We start from the raw sequence: 15,000 nt of genomic DNA, 5'->3' as shown, positions 1-15,000 counted from the left end.
TCAAATCCAAGAGTTCCGAAGACTACCTCCAGGAACAATCGGGAACAAGACCGATTACAAGTCGTCGAGTCTGTTACTGGGCGAACACGAGATGCGCACAGGAAATCGATCAGCCCTCACAATGGCCCAAGGCCAGAGATCGGACTGCTACGATTTACCCCAACAATCATCGTGCCACTCTTCGCAGAGAGGTGATAGACGCCAACGAGCCCGCGCATAGCAATCGAGGTGTAAAAAGGGCGTTGAAGGCAGGAAGCCTGGACGAAAGAGGCTACGAGGTCACCTCGAAGCGGTCTAAGAATCGGGCGCACTTGGGGCGACTACCAGTGCCAACCCCTTATCCCGCGGTGCGTCCGACACACAGAAATTTCCAAGGCGGCCAAGGAGCCTCCCCGCATAGCAATCGGGGTGTGAGGTTACGGATGCAGCATTGATAGCAATCGAGGTGTGAGGCGAAGGATGCAGAAGTGAGAGCCGAGGGATGTAGCAGAGATAGCAATCGGGGTGTGTGATGCAGAAGAGATAGCAATCGAGGTGTGCGGTGGGAAGGGCCCAGCAGCCAGAATGCATGAAGCGACGGATGAAGCAGTGATGACAACCGGGCTGTGAGGAGAGGAGGGATGCAGCCAAGAAAGCAATCAGGGCTCGAGGCAAGGGATGCATCAAGGATAGCAATCATGTTGTGAGGCGAGATTCCAAAGGCTAAACGTGAGAGGCTGCAGGGTCGACTCAGAGAGGTCTATGCATGTGAGAGGCTGAAAGCAAGGTCGACTCGGAGCGGTCTATGCATCGGGCGCGCTTGGGGCGACTACCAGTGCCAACCCCTTATCCCGCGACGCGTCCGACAAAGAGAACGTTCCAAGGCGGCAGAGGAGGTTACCAGCCGAAGGATGCAGTAGCAATAACAGGTATAGTTCCGCGGCGGCCGAGAAGACTCACCGCATAGGAATCGGGATGCGAGGCGAGGGATGCGGCGGGAAGGCCCCGACGGCTAAACGGAAGAGGCTGCAGGGCCGCCTCGGAATGGTCCAAGCATCGGATGCGATTGGGACGACTACCAGTGCCAACCCCTTATCCCGCGATGCGTCCGATACACAGATAGTTCCAAGGCGGCCGAGGAGCCTCACCGCATATCAATCGGGGTGCGAGGCGAGGGATGGGGCGGGAAGGCCCCAACGGCTAGACGGAAGAGGCTTCAGGGCCACCTCGGAATGGTCCAAGCATCGGACGCGCTTGGGGCGACTGCCAGTGCCAACCCCTTATCCCGCGATGCGTCCGATACACAGATGGTTCCAAGGCGGCCGAGGAGCCTCACCGCATAGCAATCGGGGGTGCGAGGCGAGGGATGGGGCGGGAAGGCCCCAACGGCTAGACGGAAGAGGCTTCAGGGCCGCCTAGGAATGGTCCAAGCATCGGACACGCTTGGGGCGACTACCAGTGACAGCCCCCTATCCCGCGATGCGTCCGATACGAAGATGGTTCCAAGGCGGCCGAGGAGCCTCACCGCATAGCAATCGGGGTGCGAGGTGGGGGATGCGGCGAGATGGCCCCAACGGCTAGACGGAAGAGGCCACAGGGCCGCGTCGGAATAGTCCAAGCATCGGACGCGCTTGGGGCGACTACCAGTGACAACCCCTTATCCCGCGATGCGTCCGATACGAAGATAGTTCCAAGGCGGCCGAGGAGCCTCACCGCATAGCAATCGGGGTGCGAGGTGGGGGATGCGGCGAGATGGCCCCAACGGCTAGACGGAAGAGGCTGCAGGGCCGCCTCGGAATAGTCCAAGCATCGGACGCGCTTGGGGCCACTACCAGTGACAACCCCTTATCCCGCAATGCGTCCGATACGAAGATAGTTCCAAGGCGGCCGAAGAGCCTCACCGCATAGCAATCGGGGTGCGAGGTGGGGGATGCGGCGAGATGGCCCCAACGGCTAGACGGAAGAGGCCACAGGGCCGCCTCGGAATAGTCCAAGCATCGGACGCGCTTGGGGCGACTACCAGTGACAACCCCTTATCCCGCGATGCGTCCGATACGAAGATAGTTCCCAGGCGGCCGAGGAGCCTCACCGCATAGCAATCGGGGTGCGAGGCGAGGGATGCGGCGAGATGGCCCCAAAGGCTAGACGGAAGAGGCTGCAGGGCTGCCTCGGAATAGTCCAAGCATCGGACGCGCTTGGGGCGACTACCACTGCCAACCCCTTATCCCGCGATGCGTCCGATACACAGATAGTTCCGAGGCGGCCGAGGAGGTGGGGGATGCAGCGAGATGGCCCCAACGGCTAGACGGAAGAGGCTGCAGGGCCGCCTCGGAATAGTCCAAGCATCGGACGCGCTTGGGGCGACTACCAGTGACAACCCCTTATCCCGCGATGCGTCCGATACACAGATAGTTCCGAGGCGGCCAAGGAGCCTCACCGCATAGCAATCGTGGTGCGAGGTGGGGGATGCGGCGAGATGGCCCCAACGGCTAGACGGAAGAGGCTGCAGGGCCGCCTCGGAATGGTCCAAGCATCGGATGCGCTTGGGGCGACTACCACTGCCAACCCCTTATCCCGCGATGCGTCCGATACACAGATAGTTCCAAGGCGGCCGAGGAGCCTCACAGCATAGCAATCAGGGTGCGAGGCGAGGGATGCGGCGAGAAAGCCCCAACGGCTAGAGGGAAGAGGCTTCAGGTCCGCCTCGGAATGGTCCAAGCATCGGACGCGCTTGGGGCGACTACCAGTGACAACCCCTTATCCCGCGACGCGTCCGATACACAGATAGTTCCAAGGCGGCCGAGGAGCCTCACCGCATAGCAATCGGGGTGCGAGGCGAGGGATGCGGCGAGAAGGACCCAACGGCTACACGGAAGAGGCTTCGGGGCCGCCTCGGAATGGTCCAAGCATCGGACGCGCTTGGGGCGACTACCAGTGACAACCCCTTATCCCGCGACGCGTCCGATACACAGATAGTTCCAAGGCGGCCGAGGAGCCTCACCGCATAGCAATCGGGGTGCGAGGCGAGGGATGCGGCGAGAAGGACCCAACGGCTACACGGAAGAGGCTTCGGGGCCGCCTCGGAATGGTCCAAGCATCGGACGCGCTTGGGGCGACTACCAGTGACAACCACTTATCCCGCGACGCGTCCGATACACAGATAGTTCCAAGGCGGCCGAGGAGCCTCACCGCATAGCAATCGGGGTGCGAGGCGAGGGATGCGGCGAGAAGGACCCAACGGCTAGACGGAAGAGGCTTCGGGTCCGCCTCGGAATGGTCCAAGCATCGGACGCGCTTGGGGCGACTACCAGTGACAACCCCTTATCCCGCGACGCGTCCGATACACAGATAGTTCCAAGGCGGCCGAGGAGCCTCACCGCATAGCAATCGGGGTGCGAGGCGAGGGATGCGGCGAGAAGGACCCAACGGCTAGACGGAAGAGGCTTCGGGTCCGCCTCGGAATGGTCCAAGCATCGGACGCGCTTGGGGCGACTACCAGTGACAACCCCTTATCCCGCGACGCGTCCGATACACAGATAGTTCCAAGGCGGCCGAGGAGCCTCACCGCATAGCAATCGGGGTGCGAGGCGAGGGATGCGGCGAGAAGGACCCAACGGCTAGACGGAAGAGGCTTCGGGTCCGCCTCGGAATGGTCCAAGCATCGGACGCGCTTGGGGCGACTACCAGTGACAACCCCTTATCCCGCGACGCGTCCGATACACAGATAGTTCCGAGGCGGCCGAGGAGCCTCACCGCATAGCAATCGGGGTGCGAGGCGAAGGATGCGGCGAGAAGGACCCAACGGCTAGACGGAAGAGGCTTCGGGTCCGCCTCGGAATGGTCTAAGCATCGGACGCGCTTGGGGCGACTACCAGTGACAACCCCTTATCCCGCGACGCGTCCGATACACAGATAGTTCCAAGGCGGCCGAGGAGCCTCACCGCATAGCAATCGGGGTGCGAGGCGAGGGATGCGGCGAGAAGGACCCAACGGCTAGACGGAAGAGGCTTCAGGGCCGCCTCGGAATGGTCCAAGCATCGGACGCGCTTGGGGCGACTACCAATGACAACCCCTTATCCCGCGACGCGTCCGATACACAGATAGTTCCGAGGCGGCCGAGGAGCCTCACCGCATAGCAATCGGGGTGCGAGGCGAGGGATGCGGCGAGAAGGACCCAACGGCTAGACGGAAGAGGCTTCAGGGCCGCCTCGGAATGGTCCAAGCATCGGACGCGCTTGGGGCGACTACCAGTGACAACCCCTTATCCCGCGACGCGTCCGATACACAGATAGTTCCGAGGCGGCCGAGGAGCCTCACCGCATAGCAATCGGGGTGCGAGGCGAGGGATGCGGCGAGAAGGACCCAACGGCTAGACGGAAGAGGCTTCAGGGCCGCCTCGGAATGGTCCAAGCATCGGACGCGCTTGGGGCGACTACCGTTGCCAACCCCTTATCCCGCGATGCGTCTGATACACAGATAGTTCCGAGGCGGCCGAGGAGCCTCACCGCATAGCAATCGGGTTGCGAGGCAGATTATTGGGAAGGGAACCCCCTGGGATGCGGCTCAAGCAGTGCCCAAAGGGACTGGAATGCGGAATCACATCGAGAGACCCAAATGCTATACGAGGGCTCAAATCGAATTATCGATTTGGCCACGACATGGACGCATCGGAACGACTACCTTTGCCGAACCACTCGCAATTGCATCCATACCGAAACCAATAGACATTTCCGTTAGAGCCCTCGCATAGCATTCGGGAATCTCGCATGCCCCTCTAAATCGACCAATGCTGGCGCTCAATGAAAATCCGAGCGCTACCACCGTTCGAGCGCCAGCATTGGTCGAGTTAGAGGGGCACGGGGGAGAATGCTCCAGTCAACACCTCCCCTATATAAGTTATTTGTCCGATTCTCGCACAACCGTAGTCTGCCTCGTCGAATCAAACAACGGTCCCAGATTCCGACTTCCGTTCCGTAGAGACCCAAAAGCTAGATGGAGGCTCGCAAGAAAGAGAGTCGGCGCATAGCAATCGGGTTTCTCGAACGTTTAGGGACCGAGCTCACTTGCGGATAGGGCAAAATCCGCCAAGCAACCCAAAAGCTAGACGGGGGCTCGAATCGAATCGCCTAGGCGGCCACAACAACGACGTGTTGGATCGACTACCAGTGCCAAACCATTCAGCAAGACTAGTCTGTGTCGAGGCCGGATAGAGATTCTCAGAGAGCGCCCGCATAGCATTTAGGAGACCTGCCGCGTCCCTCACACTCGACAAATGGTGGTGCACGTTTATAAATCCGAGCGATCCCAACCCTTTCAAGCACCAACATCGGTCGAGATAGAGGGGCACGGAGGGGGCTGCGTGAGACAACACAGTCCCCTATATAAGTTATTTGTCCGATTCTCACACATCCGAAGAATGGTCATCAAATCGGACAACAGCCCAAACTTCCGACTTCCGTCCCAGAAAGCCCAAGAGCTATCTAAAACGTTCATGGCCGGAACTCGATCGCGGCTATACCAGTCCGCCAAGCAACCCAAAAGCTAGACTGGAGCTCTAGTCGAATCACCTCTGTGGCCATTGCAAGGACGTGTTGGAGCGACTACCATTGCCGAACCATTCCGCAGGTCGAGTCCATACCAAGGCCGCATAGAGATTCACGATGAGCTCCTGCATAGCAATCAGGAGACTTGCCGTGTCCATCACAATCGATAAATCCTGGTGCAAGATTTTTGCATCCGAGCGCTCCAACCAGTCGAGCACCAGCATCAATCGACATAAACGGGCACGGGGGGAGGATGCTCGAGAACACTACCTCCCCTATATAAGTTATTTGTCCGATTCTCAAGCAGCCGAAGTCTGGTCATCGAATCGGGTCAAAGACCACAACTTCCGACTTTACCCACAATGCAAGTCATCGAATCGAACATCGGCCCCCGAGTCGGACTCCATGCGTATGTCAGGTCATCGGACCCAAATTCCGCCTTCCTGCGCATGGCGGGCCATCAATATCAACTCGGTCATCGGACCCAAACTCCGCCTTTTTGCGTATGGCACGCCTTCAAATCGGTCATCGGACCCAAATTCCGCCTTCCTGTGCATGGCGGGCCATCAACATCAACTCGGTCATCGGACCCAAATTCCGCCTTTCTGCGCATGGCACGCCATCAACTCGGTCATCGGACCCAAATTCCGCCTTCCTGCGCATGGCAGGTCATCGGACACAAATTCAGACCTCGCCAATATGCCTACGTATCGAATCGGTCATCGGACCCAACTTCCGACTTCATCCATACTGTAGGGTCTTTGAGGTTGGCGCGGTGCGCTCAACCCAGGGAGTCGACCCATCGAAGCATACACCTCCCCTATATAAGCTATTTGTCCGATTCCCACACCTGTGTAGTTTGCACCTCTGACCAGGACATCGACCCCAACTTCCGAACTCGACTGCAACGACGGCACCAGCGCCTTGGTGCGCACCTTGCGACGCACAGTCCCAACATTCGCCTTCCTGCACATGGCAGGTCATCGGACCCAAATTCCGACCTCGCGAGTATGCCTACATATCGAATCGGTCATCGGACCCAACTTCCGACTTCATCCATACCGTAGGGTCTTTGAGGTTGGCGCGGTGCGCTCAACCCGGGGAGTCGACCCAACGAAGCATACACCTCCCCTATATAAGCTATTTGTCCGATTCCCACACCTGTGTAGTTTGCACCTCCGATCAAGACATCGACCCCAACTTCCGAACTCGCCTCCAACGACCGAACCAGCGCCTTGGTGCGCACCTTGCAACGCACAGTGCCAACATTCGCCTTCCTGCACGTGGCAGGTCATCGGACCCAAATTCCGACCTCGCGAGTATGCCTACATATCGAATCGGTCATCGGACCCAACTTCCGACTTCATCCATACCGTAGGGTCTTTGAGGTTGGCGCGGTGCGCTCAACCCGGGGAGTCGACCCAACGAAGCATACACCTCCCCTATATAAGCTATTTGTCCGATTCCCACACCTGTGTAGCTTGCACCTCCGATCAGGACATCGACCCCAACTTCCGAACTCGACTAAAAAGACCGCACCAGCGCCTTGGTGTGCACCTTGCAACGCACAGTGTCAACATTCGCCTTCCTGCACATGGCAGGTCATCGGACCCAAATTCCGACCTCATGAGCATACCTACTAATCGAATTGGTCATCGGACCCAACTTCCGACTTCATCCATACCGTAGGGTCTTTGAGGTTGGCGCGGTGCGCTCAACCTGGGGAGTCGACCCATCGAAGCATACACCTCCCCTATATAAGCTATTTGTCCGATTCCGACACCTGTGTAGTTTGCACCTCCGCTCAGGACATCGACCCCAACTTCCGAACTCGCCTGCAACGACCGAACCAGCGCCTTGGTGCGCACCAAAAGTGCGCACTTTTGGAGGGCACTTTTGTGCGCTCCAAAGGTGCGCACTTTTGGAGGGCACTTTTCTGCGCTCCAAAGGTGCGCACTTTTGGAGGGCACTTTTTGGAGGGCACTTTTCTGCGCTCCAAAGGTGCGCACTTTTGGAGGGCACTTTTTGGAGGGCACTTTTCTGCGCTCCAAAGGTGCGCACTTTTGGAGGGCACTTTTTGGAGGGCACTTTTCTGCGCTCCAAAGGTGCGCACTTTTGGAGGGCACTTTTTGGAGGGCACTTTTCTGCGCTCCAAAGGTGCGCACTTTTGGAGGGCACTTTTTGGAGGGCACTTTTCTGCGCTCCAAAGGTGCGCACTTTTGGAGGGCACTTTTCTGCGCTCCAAAGGTGCGCACTTTTGGAGGGCACTTTTTGGAGGGCACTTTTCTGCGCTCCAAAGGTGCGCACTTTTGGAGGGCACTTTTCTGCGCTCCAAAGGTGCGCACTTTTGGAGGGCAATTTTTGGAGGGCACTTTTCTGCGCTCCAAAGGTGCGCACTTTTGGAGGGCACTTTTGTGCACTCCAAAGGTGCGCACTTTTGGAGGGCACTTTTCCTGTGCTCCAAAGGTGCACACCTAGGTGAGCACCTTCGACCACACCTTGTAGCACACCAAACTCTGACTTTCGACTTCATCCGCAATGCAGGGTCTTTGAGGTTGGCGCAATGCGCACAACCAGGGGAGTCGACCCATCAAACCCAACACCTCCCCTATATAAGCTATTTGTCTGATTCTCATACATGCGTAGCCTGCAGGAGCAATTAGGACATCGACCCCAACTTTCGGCTTCTAAACGAAAACAAGGTCTTTGAGGTTGGTGTAATGCGAACAACTAGGGGAGTCAACCCATCAAACCCAACACCTCCCCTATATAAGCTATTTGTCTGATTCTCATACATGTGTAGTCTACAGGAGCAATTAGGACATCGACCCCAACTTTTGACTTCTTAACGAAAACAAGGTCTTTGAGGTTGACGTAATGCGCACAACCAGGGGAGTCGACCCATCAAACCCAACACCTCCCCTATATAAGCTATTTGTCCGATTCTCATACATGTGTAGCCTGCAGGAGCCATTAGGACATTGACCCCAACTTTTGACTTCTTAACGAAAACAAGGTCTTTGAGGTTGGCGTAATGCGCACAACCAAGGGAGTTGACCCATCAAACCCAACACCTCCCCTATATAAGCTATTTGTCTGATTCTCATACATGTGTAGCCTGCAACAACGATTAGGACATCCACCCCAACTTCTGAATTCGTCTGCGTTGACCGCACCAAAGGTGCACGCCTTGGTGCTCACCAAAATCCGACTTCCGACTTCTTCTGCTATGCGGGGTCTTTGAGGTTGGCGCAGTGCGCACAACCAGGGGAGTCAACCCACCGAATGCAACACCTCCCCTATATAAGCTATTTGTCTGATTCTCATACATGCGTAGACTGCAGCAATGATTAGGACATCCACCCCAACTTTTGACTTCTTAAACAAGACAGGGTCTTTGAAGTTGGTGCAGTGCACACAACCAGGGGAGTCGACCCATCAAACGCAACACCTCCCCTATATAAAGCTATTTGTCCGATTCTCATACGTGTAGTCTGCAGCAGCGATTAGGACATCGACCCCAACTTCCGAATTCGTTTGCATTGACCGCACCAAAGGTGCACGCCTTGGTGTGCACCCTGGAGTGCACTTTGGTGCTCACCTCGGTGCACACTTTGGTGTGCACCTCGGTGTGCACCAAAGGTGCGCACCTTGGAGCGCACCAAAGGTGTACACTTTGGAGCGCACCACATAGGGTCTTTGAGAGGTTGGCGCAGTGCGCACACCAAGGTGGGTGTTGAGGTGCGTGCCGAGGTGGGTGGGTGCTAGGGTGCGCTCCATGGTGGGTGCCAGGGTGGGTGCGTGCTAGGGTGGATTCCAAAGAGGGTCATAGGGTGGGTGCCAAGGTGGGTTGGTGATATAGTGGGTTCAAAGGTGGGTACTAGGGTGGGTTCCAAGGTGGGTCACAAGTTGGGTGCCAGGATGCGTGGGTGTTAGGTTGGGTGCCAAGGTGGGCTCCTGCGTGGGTGGGTGCTAGGGTGGGTTTCAAGGTGGACGCGAGGGCGGGTGCCAAGGTGGGTAACAAGTTGGGTGTTAGGATGGGTGAGTGCTAGAGTGGGTGCCAAGGTGGGTGGGTGCTAAGGTGGATGCCAAGGTGGTTCACAGGGTGGGTGGGTTCTAGGGTGAGTTCCAAGGTGGGTCACAGGTTCAGTGCTAGGGTGGGTGTCAAGGCGGGTGTCGAGGTGCCTGGGTGCTAGGGTGTGGATGCCAATGTGGGTCATAGGGTGGGTACTAGGGTGGGCTGCAATGTGGGTGCCAAGGTGGGTAACATGCTCGGTGGGTTCTAAATTGGGTGCCAGGGTGGGTGTGCACCCACCTTGCCCGAGGTGGGTGCCAAGGTGCCAGTGTGGGTGGGTGCTAAGGTGGATGCCAAGGTGGGTGAGAAGGTGGGTGATAGGTTGAGTGGTAGGATGGGTGGGTGCCAAGATGGGTCACAGGGTGGGTGCAAGGGTGGGTAGGTGCTAGGGTTGGTGTCAGGGTGGGTGGGTGCTAGGTTGGGTTCCAAGGTGGGTGCGAGGGTGAGTGTCAAGGTGGGTCACAGGTTAGGTGCTAGGATGGGTGAGTGCTAGGGTGCAAAGGTGCCAGGGTGGGTGCTAGGATGGGTCGATGCTAGGGTGAGTGGCAAGGTGGGTCCACAAGTGTCAAGGTGGGTGCCGAGGTGGGTGCCAAGTCGGCGACTGCTATGGTGGATGCCAAGGTGGGTCACGGGGTGGGTGCCAAGTTGCTAGGTTGGGTTCCAAGGTGGGTGCCAACGTGGGTGCTAGGGTGCGTGGGTTAAAGGGTGTGTCACAACGTGGGTGCCAGGATGGGTGCGCACCCACACTGGCCAAGACGGGTGCGGGTGCAAGGTTGGGTTCCAAGCCCGGTCACAGGCTGGGTGCTAGGATGGGTGGGTGCCAAGGTGGGCACCAGGGTGGGTGCACCCACCCTGGCCAAGGTGGGTCACGGGGTGGGTCCTAGGGTGGGTAACGGGGTGGGTACTAAGGTGCGTGCCAAGGTGGGTCATAGGGTGGGTGCCAAGGTGGGCACCAGGGTGGGTGTGCACCAACCCTAGCCAGGGTAGGTCACGGGGTGGTTGTCGGGGTGGGCGTCAAGGAGCCAAGGTGGGTGGCAAGTAGCCAAGTTGCGTGCCAAGGTGGGTGTCGGGGTGGGTGCCAAGGATCCAAGGTGGGTGCCAAGGAACCAAGGTGGGTGTCTGGGTGGGTGCCGAGGTGGGAGCCAGGGTGGGTCCCAAGGTGAGTGCAAAGGTGGGTGCCAGGGTCAAGGTGAGTGCCAATGTGGGTTCCAAGGTGCCAGGGTCAGGGTGAGTGCCAATGTGGGTTCAAAGGTGCTAAGTTGGGTGCGAGGTTGGGTGCGAGGGTGGGTGGGTGCCAAGGTGTGCTAGGTGGAAGCCCGGGTGGGTCGGCATCCCATGGGTGTCGAGTTGGGTGCCTGATGGGTGCTTCTTGTCAAGTTTTAGTCGTCGGGACTCATTTCGAGCCTTAGAGGTCGTTTCTTGTCCGGTTGCCCTGTCTTCGACCTGGGAACCCAATTTTGGTCCTCGGGTCCCATTTTTTTTTGTCTCGCATCCCACTTTTGGCCTGTGGCCTTTTCGGGGTCGATTCTCGTTTTGGGCATCAGAGCATGTTTCTTCTCCTAAAACCCAATATTTGTTTATTAAGTCTCGGAACACATTTTTGTTCTCGTGGACCCATCATGGGTCTTGGAACGCATTTGTGGTCCTTGGGTCCCATTTTGCATCCCGAAACTTGTGTTTTGGTGCTTGATCCCTATTTTGGGTGCCCACCTTGCACCAAGTGCGCACCCGGGGCAAACCGAGCGCCTTGGTGCACCGGGGCAAGATCGAGCGTGCACCCGAGGCGCCCCGAACATGCACCAAGGTGCACTCGGCCCACATGTGAGCGCAGGTCGTTGCGCCCGAGGTGGTGTGTGGGCACCGCGTTGCAGACGGGACACTGCACGCACACGACGCCCCCTCCAGGTGCACGCACGTAGGCCGGGCCGGGTGCACACCCGACGCCCTAGCAAGGTGCGCGCACCCGGGCAGGGCTCACACTTGGCGAACGGGGCGCACTTCGCGAGGGAGGGTGTGCACCTCGACGGGGGTGGGTGGCCGGGGTGGATTCGCACGTGGGTCGCGGTTTGCTAAGTACACACTGCGACAAGCTCATAACGGGTGCGATCATACCAGCGTTAGTGCACCGGATCCCATCAGAACTCCGCAGTTAAGCGCGCTTGGGCCGGAGTAGTACTGGGATGGGTGACCTCCCGGGAAGTCCCGGTGTTGCACCCTTTTTTAGTTTTTCGCCGGGCGTCGCAATGCTATTTGAATAAACCTTTTGCCCGTTTGCGTTCTCGTCGGGGCCGGGCCGGGCCGGGGTGCGCTGCCCGCACTACCGCGCGCGCGGGGGCGACACCGAGCGCGCACCCGAGGCGCCCCGAGCACACAGGCCACGGTGCAACCCGGGCGTTGTGCGCGCACCCCGGTGCGCCCGAGGTGCTGCGCGCGCACCCAGGTGAAATCGGTGTGCACCTCGGCCAGTGCGCGCTCGGTCGAGTCGCGCACGTTGGCCAAGGTGCACGGTGATGTTTCTTACTCTAAGGTTCCGCACCAGACGCCCGGGACAGGTGAGCGAAGCTGGGCGGGGCCGGGTGCGCGGCCGGGGCAGGTGCACGCAGCTGGAGAGAGCTTTGGAGCACACTTCGGAGCGCACCAATGATGCGCTCCATTCAAAAGTTTCCTGAAAAGGCAAAAAAAGTTGAGATTATAGAATTTCCCACTTGAGAGATTGTAAAAAAAAAAAATTTAAAATGAAGGAAACGCGGGTGCCAAGGTGTGCGCAGCCCAGCCAAGGTGTGCGCACCAAGGCGCCCACCCTGGCGAAGGTGCACGCAAGGTGCGCACCCGAGGCAAACCGGACAATTAACCCAACTTTCGACTTCGCGCGCACCTTGGAGCGCACTTCGGAGCGCTCCTTGGTGCGCACCAATCTTGGGCACCTCGGAGTGCACCATGGCGCCCACCAAGGTGCGCACCCGGGGCAAACCGAGCTCCGACTTCGTGCGCACCTTGGAGCGCACGAAAGGTGCGCACCATGGCGCCCACCAAGGTGCGCAGCCCAGCCAAGGCGTGCGCATCAAGGTGCGCACCCTGGCGAAGGTGCGCACCCGGGGCAAACCGAGCTCCGACTTCGTGCGCACCTTGGAGCGCACAAAAGGTGCGCAACCCAGCCAAGGTGTGCGCACCCCGGTCAAACCGAGCTCCGAATCGTGCGCACCAGAGGTGCACGCCATCGTGCGCACCTTGGAGCACACTTCGGAGCCCTCCTTGGTGCGCGCCGATGTTGCGCACCTCGGAGCGCACCCGGGGAAAACAATGCAATTAACCCGACTTTCGACTTCGTGGGCACCTCGGAGCGCTCTCGGGTTCGCACCTCGGAGCACACCGAGGTGCGCACCTTTGATGCGCTGCCTTCACCAATTTCCAGAAAAGGCAAGAAAACATTGAGAAGGTGTGCGCACCGAGGTGCCCACCCTGGCGAAGGTGCACGCGAGGTGCGCACCCGGGGCAAACCGGGCTCCGACTTCGTGCACGCCGCACCTTGGAGCACACTTCGGAGCGCTCCTTGGTGCGCACCAGGGCGCGCAACCCAGCCGAGGTGCCCACCCCGGCGAAGGTGCACGCGAGGTGCGCACCCGGGGCAAACCGGGCTCCGACTTCGTGCACGCCATGGTGCCCACCGCGGCGAAGGTGCACGCGAGGTGCGCACCCGGGGCAAACCGGGCTCCGACTTCGTGCACGCCGCACCTTGGAGCACACTTCGGAGCGCTCCTTGGTGCGCACCATGGTGCCCACCAGGGCGCGCAACCCCGCCGAAGGTGCACGCGAGGTGCGCACCCGGGGCAAACCGGGCTCCGACTTCGTGCACGCCGCACCTTGGAGCACACTTCGGAGCGCTCCTTGGTGCGCACCATGGTGCCCACCAGGGCGCGCAACCCCGCCGAAGGTGCACGCGAGGTGCGCACCCGGGGCAAACCGGGCTCCGACTTCGTGCACGCCATGGTGCGCACCGCGGCGAAGGTGCGCACCCGGGGCAAACCGGGCTCCGACTTCGTGCACGCCGCACCTTGGAGCACACTTCGGAGCGCTCCTTGGTGCGCACCAGGGCGCGCAACCCAGCCGAGGTGCCCACCCCGGCGAAGGTGCACGCGAGGTGCGTACCCGGGGCAAACCGGGCTCCGACTTCGTGCACGCCGCACCTTGGAGCACACTTCGGAGCGCTCCTTGGTGCGCACCATGGTGCCCACCAGGCCGCGCAACCCAGCCAAGGTGTGCGCACCAAGGTGCACGCGAGGTGCGCACCCGGGGCAAACCGGGGTCCGACTTCGTGCACGCCGCACCTTGGAGCACACATCGGGGCGCTCCCGGGTTCGCACCGGCGTTGCGCACCGTGGTGGGCACCTCGGAGCACACCAAGGTGGGCAGCGAGGTGCGCACCTTTGATGCGATGCCTTCACTAATTTCCATAAAAGGCAAAAAAAAAACGAGATTTTAAAATTTCCGTTTTGAAAGATAGTGAGAAAAAGGGAATGCTGGTGCCATCTTGAGCCCGCCCTGGTGCGCAGCCCAGCCAAGGTGTGCGCACCAAGGTGCCCACCCTGGCGAAGGTGCGCGCCCGGGCAATTAACCCAACTTCCAACTTCGCGCGCGCCAGGGTGGGAGCGCACCCAACAACCGGGCCTGGGAAGAGCCAATGCGAGAAACCCCACCAAACGCTCTGACAAAAAAAGAGGGGGCGCTCCAGTAACCCCGCTTCGGAGCGCACCCTGGGCAAACCCAGCCAAGGTGCCCACCCCGGCCAAGGTGCAGGCGAGGTGCGCACCCGGGGCAAACCGGGCTCCGACAACGTGCACGCCGCACCTTGGAGCACACTTCGTAGCGCTCCCGGGTGCGCACCTCAGAGCACACCAAGGTGGGCAGCGAGGTGCGCACCTTTGATGCGCTGCCTTCACTAATTTCCAGAAAAGGCAAAAAAAAAAGGAGATTTTAAAATTTCCGTTTTGAAAGATAGTGAAAAAAACGGAACGCGCGTGCCATCTTGAGCCCGCCCTGGTGCGCAGCCCAGGTAAGGTGCCCACCCTGGCAAAGGTGCGCACCCGGGCAATTAACCCTACTTCCGACTTCGTGCGCGCCAGGGTGGCAACCGGGCCTCGGAAGAGCCAATGCGAGAAACCCCACCAAACGCTCCGACAAAAAAAGAGGCGGCGCTCCAATAACCCCGCTTCGGAGCGCAGCCGGGGCAAACCCAGCCAAGGTGCCCACCCCGACGAAGGTGCACGCGAGGTGCGCACCCGGGGCAAACCGGGCTCCGACAACGTGCACGCAGCACCTTGGAGCACACTTCGAAGCACTCCCGGGTGCCCACCGGCGTTGCGCACCGTGGTGGGCAGCGAGGTGCGCACCTTTGATGCGCTGCCT

At 59.6% G+C, this 15,000-nt stretch overlaps 1 non-coding gene across 1 annotated transcript; it reads left to right on the top strand.

Moving 5' to 3' along the window:
- Nucleotides 1-11,695: 11,695 nt before the first annotated feature.
- Nucleotides 11,696-11,814, top strand: LOC131866988 (5S ribosomal RNA). Its single transcript, XR_009365586.1, has one exon. It is a non-coding gene; the product is annotated as a 5S ribosomal RNA (ribosomal RNA).
- The last annotated feature ends 3,186 nt before the right edge of the window (nt 11,815-15,000 follow it).

Source organism: Cryptomeria japonica, unplaced genomic scaffold (assembly GCF_030272615.1).
Source record: "Cryptomeria japonica unplaced genomic scaffold, Sugi_1.0 HiC_scaffold_161, whole genome shotgun sequence".
Taxonomy (NCBI): Eukaryota; Viridiplantae; Streptophyta; class Pinopsida; order Cupressales; family Cupressaceae; genus Cryptomeria; species Cryptomeria japonica.
This window is presented reverse-complemented; position numbering and strand designations above follow the sequence as displayed.